We start from the raw sequence: 11,969 nt of genomic DNA, 5'->3' as shown, positions 1-11,969 counted from the left end.
TACCAGTGGACCTCCTGCAGGCATGCCGCCGAAGGCAGCCTGACTGCCGTGCTTGGGGCGGCGAAATACATACAGCCGCCCCTGCCAGTAATACATTTTAACATTTTTAGAAGGTGTCTTTCTATAAGTCTATAATATATAACTAAACTATTGTTGTATGTAAAGTAAATAAGGTTTTAAAAATGTTTGAGAAGCTTCATTTAAAATTAAATTAAAATGCAGAGCCCTCCAGACTGGTGGCCGGGGCCCGGGCAGTGTGAGTGCCACTGAAAATCAGCTCGCGTGCCGCCTTCAGCATGTGTGCCATAGGTTGTCTACTCCTGAGCTAGACTGATAAAGCATTGTAGGGATCAATCTCCCATTGGCAGGGAGCGAGGTTGGATGACCTAACAGGTCTTTTCCAGCTCTGACTTCGATGAGCCAGATCCTCAGTTGGTGTAAATCAGCATACCACCCTGGAGGTCAATGGAGCTGTGCTGATGTACACCAGCTGAGGATCCGGCCCTATGACTCTATAATCATCTTGTTTTTGTTGCTTTCATAATACACCAAAGAGTCTAATGAAGGCTGTGTTTGCTGCATAAAATCGGTGTGTTTTTACAATGAGATGGCCTGTTCAAGATAGCTCTCTTGATGTAAAATCCTAGTGGAGGCAGGGCCCCAGTAGAATCATAGAATCATAGAATCTCAGGGTTGGAAGGGACCTTAGGAGGTCATCTAGTCCAACCCCCTGTTCAAAGCAGGACCAATCCCCAACTAAATCATCCCAGCCAGGGCTTTGTCAAGCCTGACCTTAAAAACCTCTAAGGATCCTGTTATCACCATGATCCAGCTAGTCAAATCAACCTCAGACCCCCTCACCTGGAATCCACCTCAGGTAGCAACGCTGAGGTAAAATCTCCAGTGCCTTGTTTCACATTGAGATATCTATCTTGAAGTAAAAACACACTTTTTTTTTTTTTTTTGGCAAAGAAGACAGAGCCTTATACTACTCTGGAAACAGGTGAGCTCCCAGATGCTGACTAGGTAATTTTTTTTTAGCCTTTCTGTACGTGCAGGATTAGCTGAAGTGCAATGCTAAATGTTAACTTTTATCTTTTTGCGGGGTGGGAGCTAGACTTACTTGTGCTTATTAGCACCTAGGATTGTTAGCAAGAATGAGTGCTCACCAGTGTATTAAAGGTGCTACAACTGGGATGTGAATGAGTCTGTTGCTACAGTGCAGAACTAACAGTGGCAGAACTAACAGGGCATGGGGTGAGCGCCCCCCCAAGGTGGCCTTATGTGTATCTGTGGCTCCTTTTCAAGCATATTATGCAATTGACAGAAGGAGCTCATGACACAAATTTTCACACTGGCCTGGAGAGTGAACCCACCCAGCACTCATCTGGCAGCGACGGCTCCTGTCCTGCAAGGCTGTGCCCAGATCCCTGTTCCAGCCGTTGAGACATGCTGCCTGGAGCCGAATGTGCTGCAACCCCTGTGCAACTCCAGTCACTCAAATTTGGCCTGTCCACCTCTCAGCCATAACCATGGGGCAGCCAGGCCAAACCCAACTGGTTCAGTGACCCCATATGCCAGGTTGCAACGTTCAGTGTGGAGAGCCAGGCCCAGCCCCATGAGACAGAAGCTGCCACTGCCGGCTGTCTGTGAGGTGGGCTTGCTCTCCAGCTCACCACCAATGACCCATCACCCCACACACCACTCCTCCAATGTAAAACCTGGCTCCACCACCGAGTGCACCCCAGAGTAGGTGAGCTTTTCTGGGCAGCCTGGAAAGCGAGGCAATGGTTTCTGTAGTTTTAAATTATTATTTGTATTATGAGAGTGCCTATAGGCAACCATCATCAGGGACCCATTGTGCTAACAGCTGTATATATGTAAAGCAACAGGCAGTCCCTGACATGAAGAGTTTAAAGTCTAAATTGACAAGACAGTCAAAGGAAAGGAAAGGAAACTGAGGCAAAGACACTCTTTCCCATAGCAGAGTTGGGAATAGAACACCCCTCAGTTCAGTCCCCGCTCCACTAGACCATTGCGCCTCACTAAAACACATGTACATAAATATCATAATAATGTATTATGCATGGTATACTGAAGCTTTCACCCGGGATAGGCCTCAAAGTGTTATAGTACCTCGCATTACAGATAGCACAAGTAGTCAAGGGGGTGGGGGACTGGGACAGCTAGCTGAGTGGGGAGGTTGGGATGGGTGTCTGAAGGAGGCAGGCATCCTATGGAAAAATAATATGTGAGCATGTGATTAAAGACTGTATAATAATGCATATGCAAAATGCCAGAATTAAGGTCATACAGACAACCTTAAGTCTGGCATTTCCTAACTTCTGAGTGCTTGACTTTGCAACCTTAGTAATGTACTTTTAATGTAGTTTTAATGGAAGTTTTATGAGTATCCTCCTCATTCAATGTGTGGCCCTAAGTGTTATTTATTGCACACCATTCAAATCCTGCACTCGACACAGAATGATTAATAGTCCCCTAGGTGTTTCTGAGGTGGTCTCACCATGGTGCCTGAGTGCATTGAAAACATCAACGAGTTTATCTTCATAATATTCCTGTGAGATTAAGTAATATGATCCTCCCCATTTTATAGCAGGGGAACTGAGGCACTGAGAGATTAAGGCTAAGGCTAAAGTTGTTAAATACCCACTAATTTTGGATACCCAACTTGAGACATCTAGGTTGTTATTTTCCAAAGTAATTAGCATTTTTATAGCACTTTATATGCTCAAAGCACAGCTCCAATCGACTTCAGTTGCAGCGTTGAGTGCTCAACCCTGCTGCAAATCAGACCTCAAGCGCCTTGTGCCTTGGGCACCCAGAACATGAGAAAGACACAATTAGTGACCATGTGTGAACATTTTGTTTTAAGTGACTTGCCCAGCATCACACAGGAACTCCGTGGCAGAGGCATGGTTAGACTCTTAGCCATGAGACCATCCTATCTCTTCTTGCAAGCCTCATACATTACCCATCTTTTGCAACAAATGAGGCAGGGGTCCTACAAGCAACAGCCTCTTTCACTACACAACCCTAATTAGTCTCCAGGCAAGTGTGCAGCTGCAATTATATTGAGGAGCTGGAGATACACCTATCTCATAGAGCTGGAAGGGACCCCGAAAGGTCATCAAGTCCAGCCCCCTGCCTTCACTAGCAGGACCAAGTACTGATTTTTGCCCCAAATCCCTAAGTGGCTCCCTCAAGGATTGAACTCACAACCCTGGGTTTAGTAGACCAATGCTCAAACCACTGAGCTATCCCTCCCCCCTTCCTGGAGTTCCTTCCTGGAGAGTAGCCCCACGTTCAGTCCCTTGGACTCATCACAAAGCCTGATCAAATCCTCCTATATAATATCAGTTGCATAAAATGGGCTAGCTTAGCCTATACTGCAGGGCAAAACTCCCATGGATTTCAGTCATGTGCAGCGTTGGCTTTATAAACATGAGCTGTGTTGGCTTGTGTAAACCTTAAAAATCCCCAGCCCTTCCCCTCGCCCCACACACACTCTGGTTAGCAGCATTTAGCAGTTTATTAATAGCTCATTAATATGTATGAAACCTGACCATTAGCAGTGTGTCCCAACAGGGGATAATTAAGTTTTTGGCACCATTCTAATAGCATCTGAAAACTGTATCCATTTTCTCCGGGGCCTCATTAGGGCAGTGTCAGCCTGCTGAGTTGTCCACCATTCTTATATTTTATTTTGAATGTGTCCTTTCCTTCCTAGAAACATAACCCAGGGGGAAAAAACGGGGGAATAAGGATTGGAGTGGGAACCCTGTCTCTGACAGGTTTGTTGCTCTGTGTATCACAACAACCTATCATAGAGATTCCTAAGGGCTGGTTTACACACACATTTTGGACCAGTATAGCTATTTCAGTTAGAGGTGTGACTTTTTACTGACATAATATACTGGTACAAACTTACTGTGGATGTATTATACCAATATAAAGGTGCCTTATAGCAGTATAGCTTATTGCCTGTACAGGAATAGCTATATCAATATAAAGCACCTTCATACTGATATAACCGTGTCCCCACTGGAAGTGCTGGTATCATTAAAAAAGTAGTTTTCTAGCACAGGCAAAGCTTTAGGTTTAAAAAATATTAAAAAATACTGAGAGTTTTGCAAGCTGAACAATTGATTTGTGCTTGGCCTTGTAATATTTGAGGATTTGTGGAGTAACTGGATCTTGAATTTCGGTTCAGGCTCATCTCTTTCTTCCATTTAAAGAAACTGTCAAGCAGGGAATTTTCCCCCGTAAAAAACCCTGTACAATGAAAAGAAATGAGAGGAATAAGGAAATTGATAGACTCAGAAGCTCATACACTTTAAGGCCAAAAGGGTACCATCATGATCATCTGATCTGACCTCTTGCACACTGGAGGCCACAGACCCTCACTCACCTAATCCTGCAGTAAGTCCATAACTTCTGGCTGAGTTACTCCACAAATCTTGATTTAAAGACTTCAAGTTACAGAGAATCCACCATTTACTCTAGTTAAAACCAGCAAGTGACCCATGTCCCAAACTGCAGAGGAAGCCAACCCCTCTGCCCCCAAGGTATCTGCCAATCTGACCTAAGGGAAAATTACTTCCCAATCCCAAATATGATGGTTAGACCTTTAGCATGTGCTCAGACCCATCAGCCAGACACCTGGGAAAGAATTTTCTGTAGTAACTCAGAGCTCTCCTCATCAAGTGTCCTATCTCCTGCCATTGGAAATGTTTGCAGATGCAGGTGGGCCATATGGCATTGTAGGCAACCTCATCATACTGTCCCCTTCATGAATATATCAAGCTCAGTCTTGAAACAAGTTAGATTTTGTTTGCCCCCATTTCTTCCCTTGGAAGGCTATTCCAGAAATTCACTCTTCCAATGGTTAGAAACCGTCATCTAATTTCAAGCCTAAACTTGTTGATGGCCAATTTATACCCATTTGTTCTTGTGCTAACATTGACCCTTAACTTAAATAACTCCTCTGCATCCCTGTTTGTCCTTCTAATGTATTTATATAGATCAATCATATCTCCCCTTAGCCTTCATTTTGTTAGGTTAAACAAGCCAAACTCCTTAAGTCTCCTCTCATAAGGCAGGTTCTCCATTCCTCTGATTATCCCAGTAGCCCTTCATAAGAACATAGGAATGGCCATACTGGGTCAAACCAAGGGTCCATCTAGCCCAGCATCCTGTCTGCCGACAGTGGCCAATGCCAGGTGCCCCAGAGGGAGCGAACCTAACAGGCAATGATCAAGTGATCTCTCTCCTGCCATCCATCTCCACCCTCTGACAAACAGAGGCTAGGGACACCACTCCTTACCCATCCTGGCTAATAGCCATTAATGGACTTAACTTCCATGAATTTATCTAGTTCTCTTTTAAACCCTGTTATAGTCCTAGCCTTCACAACCTCCTCAGACAAGGAGTTCCACAGGTTGACTGTGCACTGTGTGAAGAAGAACTTCCTTTTATTTGTTTTAGACCTGCTGTCTATTCATTTCATTTGGTGGCCCCTAGTTCTTAAGTTATGGGAACGAGTAAATAACTTTTCCTTATTCACTTTCTTCACACCACTCATGATTTTATATACCTCTATCATACCCCTCCCCCCCTTAGTCTCCTCTTTTCCTTCTGTGCACCTGTTCCAGTTTGCATTCATCTTAAGCATGGGAGACCAGAACTGCACACAACATTCCAAATGCGGTCTCACTAGTGCCTCGTACAATGGTAATAAAACTTCCTATCTCTACTGGAAATACCATGCCTGATGCATCCTAGGATTTCATTAGTCTTTTTCACAGCTGCATCTCAATGGCAACTCCTAGTCATCCTGTGATTGACCAATAGTCTTTCTCCTCCTTTGTCTCTTCCAACTGGTAAATGCCCAGCTTATAGCAAAATCTCTTGTTGTTAGTCCCTAAGTGCATCAACTTGCACTTTCCACTATTAAATTTCATCCCATTTTTATTATTCCATTTTTCAAGGTCATCCACATCTTCTTCTATAATAGTCCAGTCCTCCTCCATATTAGCAATACCTCCCAACTTTTATCATCCATAGATTTTATTAGCACACTCCCACTTTTTGTGCCAACATCATTAATGAAAATGTTAAATAAAATCGGTCCCAAAGCCAATCCTTGAGGAACTCCTCTAATAACCTCTGTCTAGCCTGACACTTCATCTTTCAGTATGATCTGTTATACTCTCCCCTTTAATCTTTCCATTCTCATATTAATCCCTATCTTCTCCAGTTTAACTAATCATTTCCCATCTGGCACTGTATCAAAAGCCTTACTGAAATCCAGCTAGATTAGATCTACTGCATTTTCTTTATCTAGAAAATCAGTTATCTTCTCAAAGAAAAAGATCAGTTTTGTCTGGCATGATCTACCTTTTGTAAAACCATCATGTATTTCGTTCCAATTAGTATTTAAATCTATATCTTTAAGTACTCTTTCAAGATTAGTTCCAAGACCTTGCATAAAACTGAGGTCAAAATAATGGGCCTGTAGTTTCCCAGATCATTTTTTTTCCAGTTTGCTGTGCAACCTTTCCCTACAAATTTTTCCCCTTGCTTGTGATGCAGGGTTCAGATCGTTTCTGCAACTTGGACTTAAAGTAATTCAAAGCCTCCTCCACTTTCAGATCCTTGAGTTCTTCAGTCCAGTCCACTTCCCTAACTAATTCCCTTAAATTTTAAAGGGATCTTTTGAAATCAGGGACCCTCGTTGCAGACCTATTTTTGTTTATCCTTCTATTTAATTTAAACGGAATTAACTCATGATCACTCAAACCAAAGTTGTCCTCTACAGCCAGTTCTTCTATAGGTCCGCACTACTTATCAATACTTAATATAAAAGGGCATCACCTCTTGTTGGTTAGCTGACTATCTGGTGAAGAAATCTAGCAGCTATCACATCAAGGAATATCTGGGCCCTCCCATTATCGGTAGCATTTGTCCTCCAATCTATATCTGGGAATTTAAAGTCTCCCATAATCACACAATTCCCAGTAGTATTTATTTCATTAAAATATTAAAGAGGTCTCTATCCATTTCCAAATCAGATCCTGGGGTTCTGTAGCAGACCCCAAGCACTATTCCAGTGGAGCTTCTGTTATCTTTCTTCCCCAAAGTGATTTAGACTGAAACAGATTCCATTTTATCTATTCCATCACTTCATATTTATTTACAGCCTACCTTGTCATTAATATACAATACTATTCCACCACCTTTTTCTTTCTTTCTGTCTTTCCTGAACAGCACATACTCTTCTTTACCAGTATTCCAGTCAGGACTACTATTCCACCATGTTTCCATTATCCCTATAATATATGGTTTCACTTCCTGCACCAGTAGTTCTAGTTCCTCCACGTTGTTACCTAGGCTTCTTGCATTGGTATACACACATCTTAGTTGTTTCCTCTTGGCCTCACCCAGGTTCCTTGCCTGATTAGGTACAGTCATTTTACTGCCAGTATCACCCACCTGACTGTTATTGTCAGTGGTATTGGCACTATCTTACCTCTTGTTTTCCATTCTCCTATCCTCTGTCATTCCTTTCTCCATTGCTGTATCCTCTTTTACTTGATTTTCCTCCTGCCCGATATTAGAATCAGGCATGGAGATTACAAGGGCATTTCCCAACTATCTCCCCTAAATTACTAGTTTAAAGCTCTTTTAATCAGTTGTGAAAAGCTCCATCCCAGAAGTCTATTTCCTTCCCTATTCAGCTGGAGTTCATCCCATGAGAACAGTCCTCTGCCTGTGAATGCTTCCCAGTGGCTAAACATCCCAAAGCCCTCCTTATAGCACCATTGCCGGAACCATCTGTTGATCATCATAACTTTGTCTTGCCTTCATTCTCCTCCTCTAGGAACAGGTAGAATCCGACTGAAGATCATCTGAGACTCCGTTTCCTTAAGCATCTTCCCCACCCTGATGTAGTCTTCCTTGATATATTCCAATAAGAATCTAGCAGTATCCCACTTGAATGACAATCAGTGGATTATTTCCTGCTCCCATTAGAATCCTCTTCAGCCTTAGGTCCACATCCTGTAGCTTAGTTCCCAGCAGATACACCCTTCTGTTCTCTGGATCAGCTCTGGTGACAGGTCTGTCTGTTCTTAGTAGGGAGTCCAAAGTTATGTAGACCTGCCTCTTCCTGGTGCAATTCTCAGGCCTTCCCTCTTCTGTTCTTCTTTCTGGCTACTAGTCTTTGTGTCTTCTGTTCTCACACAAAATCTCCTGAGTCATCCTCTATCCTCCTTTGTCTCTTCTCTTCTTCTTATAGGACTAGCCACTCTTATTTTCTTCCTTGTCTTCCCATCTTTCATTACTGCCTGCCTCTCCCTTTCAACTGTTAAAATTCTAAATGCTTTGACTGTTCTTTCTCTTTCCATGTGTTTAATATAGGTTAAAACATATTTAATGATGGTTACAATGGGAGCGAGCCAGTGATAATTTGAGGCCAAACTCCTGAGTAGAGCTATCTGAATAAAAAGATTTTTCAGTTCATTGGCAATTCTGAACAATTGAAAGGGGAAAAAATTGTTTCAAGTTGAACCAAAACCAAAATTTTTCAAAATTCTCAGCAAATCACAAAGGAAGAAGAAATTTGTTTTCATTCTGAGCTTTTTTTTTTTTTACATTTGTAAATTATTTTTAAAGAAAAATTGAAGGAAATTTTAAAACAAAGAATTGTTTTGAACCAAAAATCCTTTTATTTAAAAAAAGTTGAAACAGTTTTTTCCAACAAACTTGAACAATTAGGCAAAACCAATACAAATTCACAAAATGTTTTGGTATCACTAAATCTGCATTTTCTGCACAAAAATATTTCAGCTGAAAAATTTTGCCCAGCTTTACTGAGAACATTAACTGTTTGATGGCATAGCAGTAAACAAGAATTTTAAAATACATTGGGTCAGAGAACCCACTAGCTAGTAAGGGCTTTACTTCTGGAAGTATGCTAGGTTCAGAAGAAAGAAAATGTTAATTCACACAGAAAACAAGGTATTGATTACCCCTATTAATCATAAACCGAGGGCATACTTCACTTTATATTACATGTTATGCCAGCAAACCCTTGTGAATGGTGCTTAGCAGTGTGTGTTCATTGTATTGAATTGGCTCTGAAAGTTAATAATAATAAATATGAAAAAACATATGTATAAAACACTGCCTGCAATTTAGATGTTTGATACACAACAAACTTGTGTATTGTTTAAGAAAAGAAATTTTAAACTTGTCTACCTTCTAGTAGTGCCAGTATACTGGTTTATTTTAGATGACTGATTCTAAAGAATACTGACAGGTTTCAGAGTAGCAGCCGTGTTAGTCTGTATCCGGAAAAAGAAGAACAGGAGTACTTGTGGCACCTTGTGGGCTGTAGTCCACGAAAGCTTATGCTCTAATAAATTTGTTAGTCTCTAAGGTGCCACAAGTACTCCCGTTCTTCTTTTTTTTAAAGAATACTGTTTATTCATCCAAAATATTACATTTTAACAACTTTCTTTCAATGTTAAGGAACTAAATGATGGTCAGATCTTGTCATGAATTACCATTATGAGACTGAACCACATATCTATATGGGTTCAATCCACAACTTCTTAAACTGGAAGATTATTATGCCAAGAGCATTTTTCATTCATAAGGATCTCACAACACTTTACAAACTTATAGTGATACTAATTGCAAAGGACCAATGTTAAAAGAACATTGAGGGTAAGGTTAAAATAAAAAAAAAAAAACTTGAAATATTAAAATTCAGGTTCTTATTGTAATATTAACTCAATCATATTACACATTCATTCTGTTTTATGGTACACATTTTTCAACAAAAGCACTGAAATATTAATATGCAAATTTAACCAGAAAAACAAAAATAGAAAATATTACATATGTACAAAGCAGCTGAATTAATATTGCTCTTGGAATCTGATTTGAGATACAACTTTATTCTTGCATTAACATACATTACATAATATTTCTTTGTTTTTAAAATAAAAGGAGAAAAACAAGAAACTTGATGTGATTAATAATGCTCTCATTTAAAGTCTAGGTATTGTATACTGTTTTGCTGTTGCAATATTTTATTTAGAAACAGTGTTGTCTACTCTTGCAATTTTATCACAAGTCTCTTTAAATAAGGCATTTTTCTTAAAGCTCTAGCTCCGGAACTTATGTGAGGATCTCTGCTTTCATTTAGAAACAAACAATAAGTTTCTAGCCCTCATGATTGTGAAGAAAAGCCTAAAAGTATGAACCTTAAGGACTCAAAAACTAGATGGCAAATTTATAGTTTTCAGAAATCTCCTTATTTTTAAGCCAATCTCATCATTTTGGGGGGCCCAACTCATGATTTTTGAATGCTAGGAATTGGCAATAATGGGAAAACCATGTGGAGTATTGTCAAGGCTGTATCCCCACTTTGAACTTTAGGGTACAAATGTAGGGGCCTGCATGAAAACTTCTAAGCTTAACTACCAGCTTAGCTCTGGTCCCGCTGCCACCATTCCCAATGGATTCCCTCCCTGGGAAGCCTTGAGAAACCTTTCACCAATTCCCTGGTGAATCCAGATCCAAACCCCTTGGATCTTAAAACAAGGAGAAATTAACCATTCCCCTCCTTCCTCCCACCAACTCCTGGTGAATACAGTTCCAACCCCCCTGGGATCTAAAACAAGGAGAAATTAACCATTCCCCCTCCTTCCTCCCACCAACTCCTGGTGAATCCAGATCCAAACCCCTTGGATCTAAAACAAGGAAAAATCAATCAGGTTCTTAAAAAGAAGGCTTTTAATTAAAGAAAAAGGTAAAAATCATCTCTGTAAAATCAGTATGGAAATTAACCTTACAGGGTAATCAAACTTAAAGAGCTCAGAGGACTCCTCTCTAGTCTTAGGTTCAAAGTACAGCAAACAAAGATAAACACTCTAGTAAAAGATACATTTACAAGTTAAGAAAACAAAGGAAAACTAACACGCCTTGCCTGGCTATTTACTTACAAGTTTGAAATAGGAGAGACTTGTTTAGAAAGATGTGGAGAACCTGGATTGATGTCTGGGCCCTCTCGGTCCCGAGAGCGAACGCCTCCCAAAACAAAGAACACAAAACAAAAGCCTCCCCCCACCCAAGATTTGAAAGTATCTTGTCCCCTTATTGGTCCTTTAGGTCAGATGCCAGCCAGGTTACCTGAGCTTCTTAACCCTTTACAGGGAAAAGGATTTTGGAGTCTCTGGCCAGGAGGGATTTTATAGTGCTGTACACAGGACAGCTGTTACCCTTCCCTTTATAGTTATGACAAGTATAAAATAAATCCTAGAGTTATTTTTTTTAAAATGTACTTTAAAAATAGCCTCTGTTTTACCAAATGCCTATTGGCTGCTGCCAGGTTGCAGGCAAATAGCTCTATCCATTGCTGATGACTCTGGAACAGCAGCAGAGAGAATAACTACAAATTATGTCACCTGCACTGGCCAGAACATTTGCTGAAAATTAATTTCAGTTGCACTGAATTTTATATTCACGTGTTTTTGCCCTGGAAGGTCTTGCATGCTTATCCAGTGGGGGAACAGAAGCAGACAGTGTGATTTAATCTCACCAGTCAGAACTAAAAAAAGAACAGGAGTACTTGTGGCACCTTAGAGACTAACAAATTTATTAGAGCATAAGCTTTCGTGGACTACAGCCCACTTCTTCGGATGCATATGGAATGGAACATATATTGAGGAGATATATATACACACATACAGAGAGCATAAACAGGTGGGAGTTGTCTTACCAACTCTGAGAGGCCAATTAATTAAGAGAAAAGAAACTTTTGAAGTGATAATCAAGCTAACCTAGTACAGACAGTTTGATAAGAAGTGTGAGAATACTTACAAGGGGAGATAGATTCAATGTTTGTAATGGCTCAGCCATTCCCAGTCCTTATTCAAACC

This window comes from Trachemys scripta, chromosome 3 (genome assembly GCF_013100865.1).
Source record: "Trachemys scripta elegans isolate TJP31775 chromosome 3, CAS_Tse_1.0, whole genome shotgun sequence".
NCBI classification, from domain to species: Eukaryota; Metazoa; Chordata; order Testudines; family Emydidae; genus Trachemys; species Trachemys scripta.
This window is presented reverse-complemented; position numbering follows the sequence as displayed.